Source organism: Psammomys obesus, unplaced genomic scaffold (genome assembly GCF_907164565.1).
Source record: "Psammomys obesus unplaced genomic scaffold, mPsaObe1.curated_primary_1811, whole genome shotgun sequence".
NCBI lineage: Eukaryota > Metazoa > Chordata > Mammalia > Rodentia > Muridae > Psammomys > Psammomys obesus.
Window position 1 is genome coordinate 19,382,133 of NW_026596034.1, and position 13,259 is coordinate 19,395,391.

General features: G+C 39.4%; 1 protein-coding gene across 3 annotated transcripts in view; it reads right to left on the reverse strand.

The window, feature by feature from the left end:
- Cdh11 (cadherin 11) overlaps positions 1 to 13,259 on the reverse strand; it is a 160,981-nt gene that overhangs the window by 67,960 nt on the left and 79,762 nt on the right. The window contains exon 1 of one of the 3 annotated variants that reach the window (XM_055621408.1): positions 5,069 to 5,096. The exons of the other annotated variants lie outside the window; for them this stretch is intronic. The gene's annotated coding sequence lies outside the window, so the exon portion shown is untranslated. Of the gene's footprint in view, positions 1 to 5,068; positions 5,097 to 13,259 lie in introns of those variants that run through there. 3 annotated transcript variants of the gene reach the window in all.

Sequence of the window (13,259 nt, forward strand, 5' to 3'; positions counted from 1 at the left end):
AAAACCTTTTAGGCATTCAAGCAATAAACATCAATTTGCAAGAAACATTTTTTTAGAAAGATTGAAAGCAGCCTCCTTGTAATCATAAAACTTTAGCAATAAATAGCCCTTGGGACTCAGAAACCCTAGACAGACGATGGTTCAAACACTATATCATATTTGTTTTATCAAGTATCTTCTATAATAAAGTCCAAGTTATCAATATGCTAGGGAAAAGGAGAATCAGATTTAGAAAATTAAATGCAAGTCTTCCAATTAAACTTCTGTTCTAGATAAGTAATTCTAGTGTTTTGTTTTTGTTCCCAGATATCTGTATAGTTTTGGGGATTTACAGATTTACAGTAGAAAAAAAAAATAATGCCATCTAATTGAAATTTTAGCTGGCATTCTATAGCCTAGCAACACTATTGAAAACTAAACAATGAACTCAAATAGGTAAACCAGACTTCTAACTCTAAATTTCTATAACTCCAAATTTCAGAGTCAGTTTGTTTCCAGCTCTCATCTCTGTGAAGCTAAGATTCTCTGTTTGGTCCCCAAAGAGGCTGCCTCACAGTACAGAAGGTGTCCCATTTGGAGAAAAGCTGACAGTTTGAAAACATTTCACATCCACCAATCTGAGGTCAGAGAGCTTCAGTTGCCATTTCTGATTTCTCTAGAGAAAGCAGAAAACCCCTTCCTATTGACAGGTGACCTGCAATGTAAAGAGCCTAAGGATGAAAGGATTATCTTTGATGCTAATTGGTTGAGGAATTAGGGGTTTTCTTTCATCCTCTGGATTGACACCAGTTTTCAGAAAACAAGTGATGCTGTAATCCTGGAGTCAAGATCACTTATATCACATTAAGAGCATTGCCATACTGGATTAGTGAGCAACTTCTGAGGTCTTTTCAGGAAGCAGCGCTTATAGATATTCATGCACATGTACTGCAAAGTAGGAGAATGTATTCCCTTCCAAAGATGGAGCTTTGGGCTGCGAAGCTGTTATTGTATTAGATGAGAGAGAAAGAGAGAGAGAAGGGGTGAGATGCTATGCTAGTAACAAGAAAGTTAGAGGACTTGCTAGTGTAGGCTGAAAGACAGACCAGAACTTAGATAAGTGCAACTACAATGTGTAAAGGTGCTTTGATGAGGGTTAAGGTACAGTTCAGAGGAAAGCACAGAAAGCAGGCTGCTAACAGACAGTTAATCAGGAAAGGCTTAGTGGGCAAACAAAGATGTTTGAATTAAGTTTTGAAGTACATGAAGAAAATAAATGTTACAAGAAATAGTAATCCAGGCAGAGAGAACAACATGAACAAATACATAAAACATTGAAAATAGATCTTGTGTACAGGTGACCACCAGAATTCAGGCTATGAATCTCAAGTAGTAATTATTCAAAGAAGAGGGAAAATGTAAAACAATGTATGTGGGTAGGGAGTGAAAACACATAAGAATAATAAGTGATAAATGAAATAATAGCAATATAATAACTCTACTTGTTTGGTCAATATAAGTGAGGTAAATAGATATGTTGAAGCTTTCAAGAATGGAAGTAAATTGAGTAAACATGCAGAAAAAATAAGCCAAATGTCCATCATGTTTGTGTTTCTGGGTCAAAATAATTGAATGCTCTGTTTCAGTTATGCAGCTTCCGTTTGCATGCATTAAAATAGAACTTGAAAAGCACATTCTTAGGATGTCTTAGAATGTCACAGTCTTAGAATGTCTCTGTGACTGAGGTTATCAAAATATCTGTGTCTATCTTTTGAAAGCAAGCGCAAAAGCAGACAGAGAACACACTGGAAAAGTGAGCACTGCATTGTTCACCAACTGTGTTAGACTTGAGTGAGAAGCATGAATGATATTTAATCCTTGCAATCTTGTGGCAGAGCAATTGCTGTTCCTTGTGTGACACACGTAATTAGAAAACTTTAAGTTCCTCAACTTCTGACATCTGATAAAAGGGCATAACCCGAATTTGACCCCAGTGACAGAAATGAGCCCACATATACCAAGTGTTCATTCTCTAGCAAAAACATCCAAAGAAAAGTAGTTCTTGTTTTAACAGAGGTGATGCCAATGCAAAGAAGAAAATTAATTTCATTCTGATTTCTGCAGATCTGTGCTGTATGTATCAAATCATGAGCCTCTTCGCAAAATTAAGGGCATTAGTTATCCTCCCATTCAGCCTCGGCGGCATTAGACTTGCATGCAGACATTCTTAGCTAAGATGACGATTATCAAGTTTTTACAAAATCATTCATCAAGAGGTGAGACCTAAGCCTGATTAGCGTTTCAATAAGAATGCTGAGACTAAATAGAGAATAAGCAGATGATCACAGCAGTAATTAGGCACCTTCTAGACAGTCACGCTTTTCCTCAAACCAATTGAGTTTGAGCAAATGAGAAATTTTTTTTCCTTCTCTCTTTCTTTTCCCCCTGCTGTGAAATGAACTGCCTTAAATAACTGATGAAGTGACAGCAAGACCATTAAAAGCAACGTTTGCCCATTAAGTAAGACTTAACTAAGCAGAGCAGGGGCTAATCACTCTTCTAATAAGTGATACACCCTGGCTAAGCTCACCCTGCTTACTAGGCATGGTCCATGAGGCCGGTAGACTACAAAAGCCACACACAGAGTGGCAAGAACTTGGCAAAGTCACACAGGAGTCAGAACTATGAACATGCAAATAAAAGGCATCAAATATTAATACTGAGCTTGTGGTTATTCTCTCAAGATTTATTCAGAAAAAAAAATGAAGTTGGACTTACTTTTTCCTTAGATAAGCCATTTGGAGTTAATGATGAAAAGTCTGACTGGTTCAGTTATCAGCCTGAGTTTCTTCATAAAGGTGAAGAACAGAGGTACAGGGTCTGTTGCCTTATCTCTCCTACTAGTGTAATATAGAGTATATACTCACATTTCAGTGGGTGTTTAATGAATGAATACTCAAAGGAAAACATAGACACAAATCTGTATAGTTTGTGCCTGAAAAGAATATCTACAAAGAAAACAGGATGAAAATTAAAAAAAAAATGTGACAAGGACAATTTTGTCACCCTCCCCCCAAAAGATGTTGATGTCCTAACTCCTAGTAAGCATGAACATGGTCTTATTTGAACATAGGATCTTGGCAAAATAGTCAAGTTATGAAAAACTATCAAATTTGTCAGCTACCGAATTTGATAAGACTGAAAACAATAGGAAAGGAGGCACTGACACCAGGAGGCATTTGGCTACCAAGAAAGACAAGGAAGAAGATTCTGGAAATGTCAGAGATATCCCCACACCCGTAACTAGTAGACCAACATGAAGCTTAAGATGGCCATAGGATTTATCTTCGTGTGGTCTGGCATTGTAGTATGTCTATCCTGAACAATATGACTAAAGTGCACTTATTAGGAGTATGCACCATGTGTCTTTCTGGGTCTGTGCTACCTCACTCAGGATGATCTTTTCTACTTTCATCAATTTGCCTGCAAATTTCATGACTTCCTTGTTTTTAATGGCTGAGTATAGTATTCATTGTATACATTGTGTAAATGTACCACAGGCTTCTTCAGTTGAGGGACTGAAGAATGGATAAGTTATTACCAGCGTCTGGTTATTATGAATAAAACTGCTCTGAACATGGTTGAGCAAATGCCCTTGTTGTATAGTGGAGCATCTTTCGGGGACGTAACCTGGTCTTATGGTCAGGCTATTCCAAGTTGACTGTGAAAGAGCCAGACTGATTTCCAAAGTAGTTGTGAAAGTTTACACAAGTGAAGTGAAGTGTTCTCCTTCACATCCTTACTAACATGTGCTGTCACTATGTTGCCTCCTTTTTGATCACTTCTTTCTGATAGGACTGCACTACCAGGCCACAGGAGAGGAAGATGAACTCAGTGAATAGATGAGCTGGTGTGTCTGAGGAATAGGGGAGAGGGGATGAAGGAGGGAGGGTGGGACTGAGAGGAGAGGAGGGAGTGGCCTATGACCAAGATGTTAATTAATTAATTAATTAAAAACTGAAAAATAATAAAAAAGATTCCAGAAGTGAAGGGAAATGCATGAACCCACTCTTCCTCAAAGCTCACAGAAGAAACCAAGTCTGCCTATACCCTGTTGTGATACTTTCCACAGAACTGAGAGACAATACATTTCTATGATTTAAGCCTGACAAGCCTGACTTCTTACTATGGCAACCACAAAGACACTAATACTAACAGGGAGGGACAAATTCCAAACTCAGTTAGACTGGATAAGAGCCTAGTTTTCTGATGCTCCTCATTGCCCAGTCATCCTACCTACTGGCCACCAGCTCCCTGAAAGCTGACCAAGAAAGAACTCACCTTAGTTATTACTTATTGCAAGTCTCCATTCAAAACTGCAATTACTGTGTGCTGATTTGAGAATCAAGGGAGGTAATATTATGACATGCTAAATATTTTATATTGCATATAACAAATGCTCAATTAATCAATGTCTTTTATAATTATCTACATCAAGCTCTTAGCCTCTGAATTTAATAATGTTACATTACCTTTAGTTGTTATCCTAGATGGCTTTAGATGGCCTAAGGGGAACTGGCCGGTCAGTGAGTAGACTTTACAAAAGTCCTTTATCATTCATGGGGAATGACTGTGCATATTGGCTTTAGCAATTGATCCCTTCTCCTCCATTTCTTCCATTCTCATTCTCTTCCCCATTCCTCAAATTATCAAGAAAAGGCATTGGAACCTTCCAAATCCATACTATGTTGGAGCTGACCTGGAGAGCCTGACAACCAAGAGAGCTGGTAGAGGACTAAAAGTAGAGAAGCAGAACTCTTATGGCTCTGACCTTGGGCTCCTGGGAAACCAACTTCAGTGGAGGACACTAACCCTAATTAGTGCTTTTATTGAGTGGCCTGACAAATTGAAGAAATATTATATATCAATCAAAAAACAAAACAAACAAACAACAACAACCAAAAAAAACTGTTCAGCTGCAATAGGAGATTTTCTAGTCCCTTGAACTAGGTAATATGCCCTGGCTTTGTGGTCACTATCTTGTTTATTGTCTTCAGATTCTCAATGAGGGTGATAATTTTACACTTACTTTGACAAATGAAGAAGTGGAATCCAAAGGATAGTTGGTCATTAGGCTGAATCACAAAGTGCATCAGTAGTTGAAATCCAAACCTGGTGGAACCACAGGATGGCACAGTTAACTATTGTGACCCATGGCCTGCTAGCATCAACAGTACCCACTGGGACACCACTGCTAGGAAGTGGATCTTAAGGAGAAGGTACTGATGCTGAAAGTAGAGGGTTGCATTACTAGCCCATCTGCTGATGATTTATAAATACAGGCTTAATAGGACACAAGTGCTTTGTGAACACCAGTCATATCCACAATGTGAAATATCTTTAGTAGAGCAATCAGGACAGTATCTCATGTTCTAGAGTACTTGGTGATTGACAAGGACTTTTCTAAATATTTGATCATTTTACACATCAGCTGACTGACAAAGGTGAGGCTCATTTTCTTCTCATTTAATCAATGGAGTGAAGACTAAGTCAGATATGGTCTTTAGTGCTCAGATGCTAATAAGTGGATAGATGCTATTTGAGAATGGAGCTGATGCTGGAAATTGTTTCTCAGGAAATGAAAAGGGCTATTCACTCCCATGGAGACAAGTTTTCAGTCCCTCTGATGTGTAGAATGACAAAGCTGGTGACGGCAGTGACTTGCAGTTGATGTTCAGTACTGTGCAAAGTGCTCGGCACACTATTCTCATTAATGTAGGCACAGTTTTATGGGTTTCTGAAACACATGTTATTCACTTCTTATAGATGAAGAATTTGAAGCATTACAAGTTTATAAAACCCATATCGAATGGCAGAGAAGCACTTAAAAAAAATGTTCAACCTCATTAGCCATCAGGGAAAATGCAAATCAAAACAACCCTGAGATTTCACCTTACACCCATCAGAATGGCCAAGATGAAAAACTCAAGGGACAACACATGCTGGAGAGGTTGTGGAGAAAGGAGAACCCTCCTCCATTGCTGGTGGGAATGTAAACTTGTACAACCACTTTGGAAATCAATCTGGTGCTTTCTCAGACAACTAGGAATAGCGCTTCCTCAAGATCCAGCCATACCACTCCTAGGCATATACCTAAAAGAGGCTCAAGTACACAAAAAGGACATTTGCTCAACCATGTTTGTAGCAGCTTTATTTGTAATAGCCAGAAGCTGGAAACAGCCCAGATGCCCCTCAACTGAAGAATGGATGCAGAAACTGTGGTACATCTATACAATGGGGTATTACTCAGCAATGAAAAATAAGGAAATCATGAAATTTGCAGTTAAATGGTGGGATCTGGAAAGGATCATCCTGAGTGAGTTGTCCCAGAAGCAAAAAGCCATGCATGGTATATACTCACTCATATAAACATACAACATAGAATAAACCCACTAAAATCTGTACATCTAAAGAAACTAAGCAAAAGAGAGGACCCTAACTAAAATGTTCAATCCCCATCCTGAAAGGCAAAGAGGATGGACATCAGAAAAAAAAGAAAACAGGAAACAACCTTGGAACCTGCCACAGAGGGCCTCTGAAAGCCTCTGCAGTATAGACTGTCAAAGCAGATGCTGAGTCTGATGGCCAACTGATGGGCAGAGTGCATGGAATTTTATGTAAGAAGTGGGAAATAGTAAGAGCTGGAGGGAACGGGAACTCCACAAGGAGAGCAACAGAACAAGATAATTTGAACACAGGGAATGTCCCAGAGACTCATTCGTGGAGATATCCTAGAACCCCTGCACAGATGTAGCCCATGGCAGTTCAGTGTCCAAGTGGATTACATAGTAATAAGAAGAGGGACTGCCTCTGACATAATCTGATTGGCCTGCTCATTGATCACCTCCCCCTGAGGGGGGAGAAGTCTTACCAGGCCACAGTAGAGGACAATGCAGCCACTTTTGATGAGAACTGATAGACTAAGATCAGAAAGGAGAGGAGAACCTCCCCTATCAGTGGACTTGGGGAGTGGCATGCATGCAGAAAGGGGAGGGAGGGTGGGATCGGGAGGGGAGGAGGGAGGGGCTTATGGGGGGATACAAAATGAATAAAGTGTAATTAATAAAAAATTTTAAAAAATTTAAAAAAAAGAAAAAAGAAAAATAAAACCCATCCAAAACTATATCACTGTGGTCCTGGTCAACCTATCTTAAAGGTTTTATTTTTAGTGATTTGATTTTGGCAAATTGCCTAATTTGTACAGCCTCTTTAACAGTCATGTTATTTTCATTTGTCCTCTGCCCTCTGAATTTTTTGCTTTACCCTGTGTCTTTTCCCAGGTATGATGTGGAGTTTGACACAGAGGGTCAAACTCTGGATGGCTAGACAATTAAGAGATGCTAAAATTGAGCTACCACTGCTTGTAGGAGAAGGAACCTTAGATATTGTCTTCCATGCTAGATGGTTCTTTCTCTTGAAAGAAATCAGTTTTGTGCAAACACCAGAAATCACTGTATTCAAATGCACTGACAGATATAAAATCAGGTCACAAAATAAACTCCAGCCCATCTCTTCGGGGGGGAACACATCATTGCTTACCACAATTCATGTTGAGGCATATTCTAGCGATCTGCAAAGTAATGTGTCCTGATAACTTCAGAAGCTTCACATATTCTACCAAAACTGAACCAAAAAGTGTTCAAGATAACTCACAGGAACAATTCCACCCTTCATAGTGGATGAACTTAAAACATAACAAAAGACACTCAGATGCTTAAGTCACTGTTTTCAATCAAGCTGTCACTTGACTCGTCATAAAACAACAGGAAAGAAAGTAATTTAAGATAGTAAGACACATAGCAGAGCTAGAATTACTGGTCAGATGAAGATGTTTTTTAAAAAGAACACATTGATGCAGAATATCAAAATATACCATGGCCTTGGGCATCCGTCAGTTGGGAGAAAATAGAGGCATCAAGGGGCCAGCAGATTTGCATCCTAAGGCCTGCCATGTGTGTTGTCCCACGAGGGAGAAGCATGACACCTTGGTGAAGGCAGATCCCTCACTGAAGATCCACAAGGTCTGTTTGGATGTGAAGTATCAGTTCAAGCCCTTCTTTGTGTCAGCAGCTTCAAGTACTAGGCAATGACTGGATATTTATTTGTTTCTCTTCCTCATAATTGCTAAATTCATTGGAACTAAATATAAGGAACGTATGCAGCAAACATTTGAAATCTCTGTGAGTTTTCTCCTCTTTTCACATTGTCCCCATTTAATAATATATTTACAGAGAATATATATATATTTTTCTTAATAGAAAAATTCAGCTTTAGCCAGGCATAGTGGCACATGCCTGAAATCCCAACACTCCAGGAAGCAGAGAAGGGTGATTCTCCGTGAATTTGAGGTCAGTCTGATCTATAAAGTGAGTCCAGGGATTTACAGAGAAACCCTGTCTCGAGAAAAAAAAAATGTAGCTTTCACCCTGACCTTGGAAACCTGAATTCATATGCTCAACTGTCAACTGTACTTACTGATTCATGTCCTACTGACCCATTGAACCATTCCATCAAAAACAAAAACAAAGCTAACTTGTCTCACATGGCATTTATTTTCCTGGAAAAGGAAACACTCACCATGAGGAAGCCTAATAAGAAACTCTCCCAGTGGCTGCAAAGAAGGACATTTTTTTTTTTTCCATGCTGTGATACTTTCATTGTTTTGTAGTAGGAAGCCAGTTAACCTACCATAACACCAACAGCACATTCATTGATTCTCTTGGGACCACTTATTATCATTCATAGATTTTTCATTGGAACACAAAGCCCCAGAGGCAACACCCCACCACCCACTGACATCTCCAAGTTTACAAATAAAAGCCCAGGCTCAAAAAAAGAGGCAAAACATTTGGCCAAAATAATCTGCCAGAAGAGCTTCATACAGACAATACCCTCTCTATAAACCAACTTCCCTCTAGGATTAAAATGGCCTCCAGCCATTCCTGAACAGGGAGAAGAGCTGTCAGAGTTCAGAGCTGTAGAGATCTGTCTGACTCCAGGAGGTGTGTAAGCAGATGTTGTCATCAATAATCCCAAATTGTTTTCTCAGTTATTATTATGTCTTTGGAAACTTGGATAGATGTTTTGAATGCAGTATCTTATTTGATCCTTATAACCACCTTATAAATTGGTATTATTTGAGTTCCCATTATAAAAATGATAGTAGTTCCCAAGATATATCTCATGATGAATTCCAAGAATTTTTTAATATAAGATCTTACATGGCAAAGGAGATCTTACCAACAGAGTTAAATTATAGATGTTGGTGGTAGGTAATCCCTGCAATATCAACACTTGGAAGCTAAAGTTGGAGAGCAGTGAGTTGAGGGCAGCCTGAGGTACACTGTAAAAATTGCCTCAGGAAAATAAATAAGTAAATAAATAAACCTGGATTGATTTGGTGCATTCAGTATAATCACACAGATCCTTATAAGTGGGCAACAGGCAGAACGCAGGCCGAAGGAAATGTTGAGAGAAGATTATAGTGATGCTATCTGAAGATAGAGGAAGGGACCATGATCCAAAGGAGGTAGGAGGCATCTGAGATGTCAAAAGACACCTAGCGTCTTCACATGAAACAAACCCCTCTCCATACGTCCATACAACCTAATTGTTCCCTGAGGAACCATTGTGAATTCTGATGTTTTAAACAATAGGATAAAATTCTTAGTGTATTGAGCACAGCCTTTTGAAAGACAAGACAATGAAAACTCCATGGGGTGAAATTACTTGGCTGAAGTCACAGATTAATTGTAATAATGAAGACAACATGTTTCTACAACTCCATCTCTTATGCAGAGGTCTGCGTTACTTTGGGGAAGGAGAAAAAAAAATGCAATACCTTTCAAGAGTGCTCCTCAGCCCTGCAAATTGGTAAAGGCTATCACTGTTTTCCACTCGGTTCTCTTTATGCAAAATCAAAGTGTGGCCCCCAGAGAGCTATTATGTTAGTCAAAGTCACAAAGTAAGAAACGTGCAAAATTCTCATGAAGGTCCATCAGCTCTTACCATGACTCACTGCTCTCCCCACACACCATGCTGCTTCTGAAGTCTGTAGGACATTTTCATAGAGACTGTCCTTCTAAAAGTAAAAGCATTTGTCTATGGCATCCAACAATTAGAGCTGCTGAGATTCATGGAGAAACCTGGCTTTTACTACCTACATGGACTGAGCTCTTACACACAGTACAAATCCTAGATGTGACCTAGATTCCAAATGTTGCTCCAACTTGTAACTGCACAATCCCATGAATGGAAACACCTGGGTGTCAGATGCTCTGCTCCTGTTCAAGGAGGTTTCCCATTGGCAAGCCTTGGTCTAGGTATAACAGAGATATGCTTTCTCAAATAATTACAAATTTCCAACGATTTAAGTATTGATTAGTACACAATCAGTAGCCTGGTAAGGTAAAGATTGGATTCTAGGGTTCATTACTCCATATATAAGACCAGCAGTGGGGGAAAAATGGTCCAAGATTACCAGGACCTATTTTAGGGAATATCAATCCTTTAAATAGTAATAGAGAAACAATGGATTGGTAGGTAGATACATATTTCCTGTAGTTCCTTTAAAGCTAACCAAATTGAAAAGACATGGGGAAAGAGGCCATTTACTCCTTAAAATTTCCATTTGCTAAGTCCCAGTTCCTGTTCATTCTAGAAGATCTAATTATATTTATGCTTCTTGCATGTACTAACCAGCAGGCTCTGCCTCAACAGATCACAAACGGAGCTTTTGTTCTGATCTTACTGCTTAGGTTAATGCATCCTGACTTCTCAGCTGAAACCTGGTGAAGCTGCCGTTCCTCTGTCTGCATGGGGAGAAAAATGCCCCCCTAGAAGAAAGTGAAACCCAGCACTGTTTACAAATCCTGAGTCGGATTCTCATCCTGCTAAACAGGATGAGAATCTGACCCCTTATTGAAGTTAGAAAGCTGAAAATGACATCAAAGCTCTCTCATGAATGCAGGGGAGATAATGACTTAAGTGGCTTTAATCTAACATGCTCCTAACAATGAAAACCCATATCTTCTCTTTCTACAAAGGAGAAAATAGGCAACACTCACATTGACAGTTAACAGTCAGGCCATCTCATTCTAACCCTCCCTTCTATGGGTCCCACATCTCTAGGGTTTCACTTAGAAATTTCCCTTGCATCAGGGAAATAAGATGCATAGGAGAGTTTACAGAGAGGTGGTGCTGAAAACGGAGGCGGAAGTGTACAGGAGATACTTGAATGTCTGGGAAAGACAATCTAGTACCCCCTACACAGGCTTAAAAAGCAAGGAAGTTCTCTTGTGCTTTATGTCTTTACAGAGAGGTAATACTTCACCTCTGCAGGTACACATACAGCTGTCTCCCAGGGGTGCTATTAAAAAAGAGTGAGGTGAAGAGGTAGGGTTTAAACACTCTACAGAGACAAAACCCATGTCTGTGGCTCCCATCCATGTTATGCCTACATTCCAGGGTCTGCATTTTCTTGGAACCAGTGGGATTGAGCAAGAAGAATTTGGATATTATAACAATAAAAGACAGAAATGAGTCTCCAGGTGTGAAGCTTCTGAGGCATGTCACAAATGGATCTTGCACTTGACTTCATATCTGCAGGGTGAATATACGTTTTCTCATTTTACTGTAGGATTTGAAATCCTCAATCCACTGTCTACATCCTTTCAGGATGTCTCAACATAGCCCCCAACTCTCTGAATAGGTAATAAAATTAACAGTATGTTATGTAAATGGTGCATTACACACCTTAAAATCACAGATTAAGATAATATTCAAGTGTCACAGAATTTGCCTTTTGAAAGTCAAGTCTTTGTTAGTAATCCCAAAACAATGCACACCTCTTTCACTATCAAATTCTAGAATGTGACACACTCCCTCAAAATCCATGCCACAGAGCCACTAGCTGTTCAGGTTTCTAGGACATATGTTGTTAATCAACATCTCTCTAGTCTTCAAGGACTGACATCTTCTCCAAAGTCCACAGTTACAGCACTTGTATAGAAGGGGTTTAGAAGGAGTGCTCAGTGGTTGAAAGAAATCCCTGTTCCAGAAGACTCAAGTTCGAATCCCAATATTCATGTTAGATGGATCACAACCACCTGTAATTTTAACCTGCAGGCGAAGATCTGACACCATCTTCTGGCCTCTGTGGGCACCTACACATGAAAAACATAAATAAAAATAATAATAAAAATCTTTAAAGCACTTGTATATCTTTCTGGATTGCCCAAAAATGACACTAGAAGTCTCTCTAGCCTTCCCAACTATATGAACTATATGGTTTGCTCTTTTTTTTTTTCTCACAGCCTTAAACACAAGCTTGGAAACTACCTAATAAGGAGTAATAGGCCCATGCCATTTCTTCCAAAGACCAGCATGTTTGTCATCTGTCTGTATTCCTGAATGGGCAAGCCTCCACAAGCTGTCATGTTCCATGATTATTTTCCCCTAACATGTGTTGTTAATTTTTCATCTTAATGAACTGTCCAGTTGAGTTTAACAACCAGAATAGTGATAGGTTACACAATAAAAATGGCTTATGCCTGGCTATTGTTAGAATTCTCCCTGTAACACCGGCACATAATTGAAATAAAATATCTCAATGGCTACAAACACCATTTGTCAAGAATAAAGTGGTGTAAGTGCTATTTCAAAAATTCATGCTAACAGGCTTTATAAACATGGATTATAGAAGCATTCTTTCTATTGATACCTACTCAAGCCATTAAGTGCATGGCTATTATTCTCTGTTTGCTCAAGTGAAACCACTTTGGGTACCATACTACATGTCAGCCCCAATTTCCCACAGTATTACAGATGTAATCTTTCCTGCTTGAGGCTAGGTCAGGAAAGCCCAAAGGCCAGTGCTAATGCACAGATGCACACATAGGGAAAGCATCATGCAGCCATTGGCATCTTGGGAGTGGAGTGTTCCAGGACTGCATACCACTCACATCTGACTGATCATCCAGGAGAAACTCAGAGACATCCAAAGACTCTCCTCACCCCAGAAATGCAGATGAATCCAAGCTCCAGGTCTCTTTTTTAGTGAAACAATGCATCTCATTCCTATGGACTCAGACAGGAAACATTCGAACTTTGTATATTTTTTCTGTCATTCACTCTATAAGTATTTAGAAAGCTAACTGGTATGGATCACATTGTTCTTGTCCCTCAGAATATAGACAAGGTCCTACTTCCAGAGTTTGAGG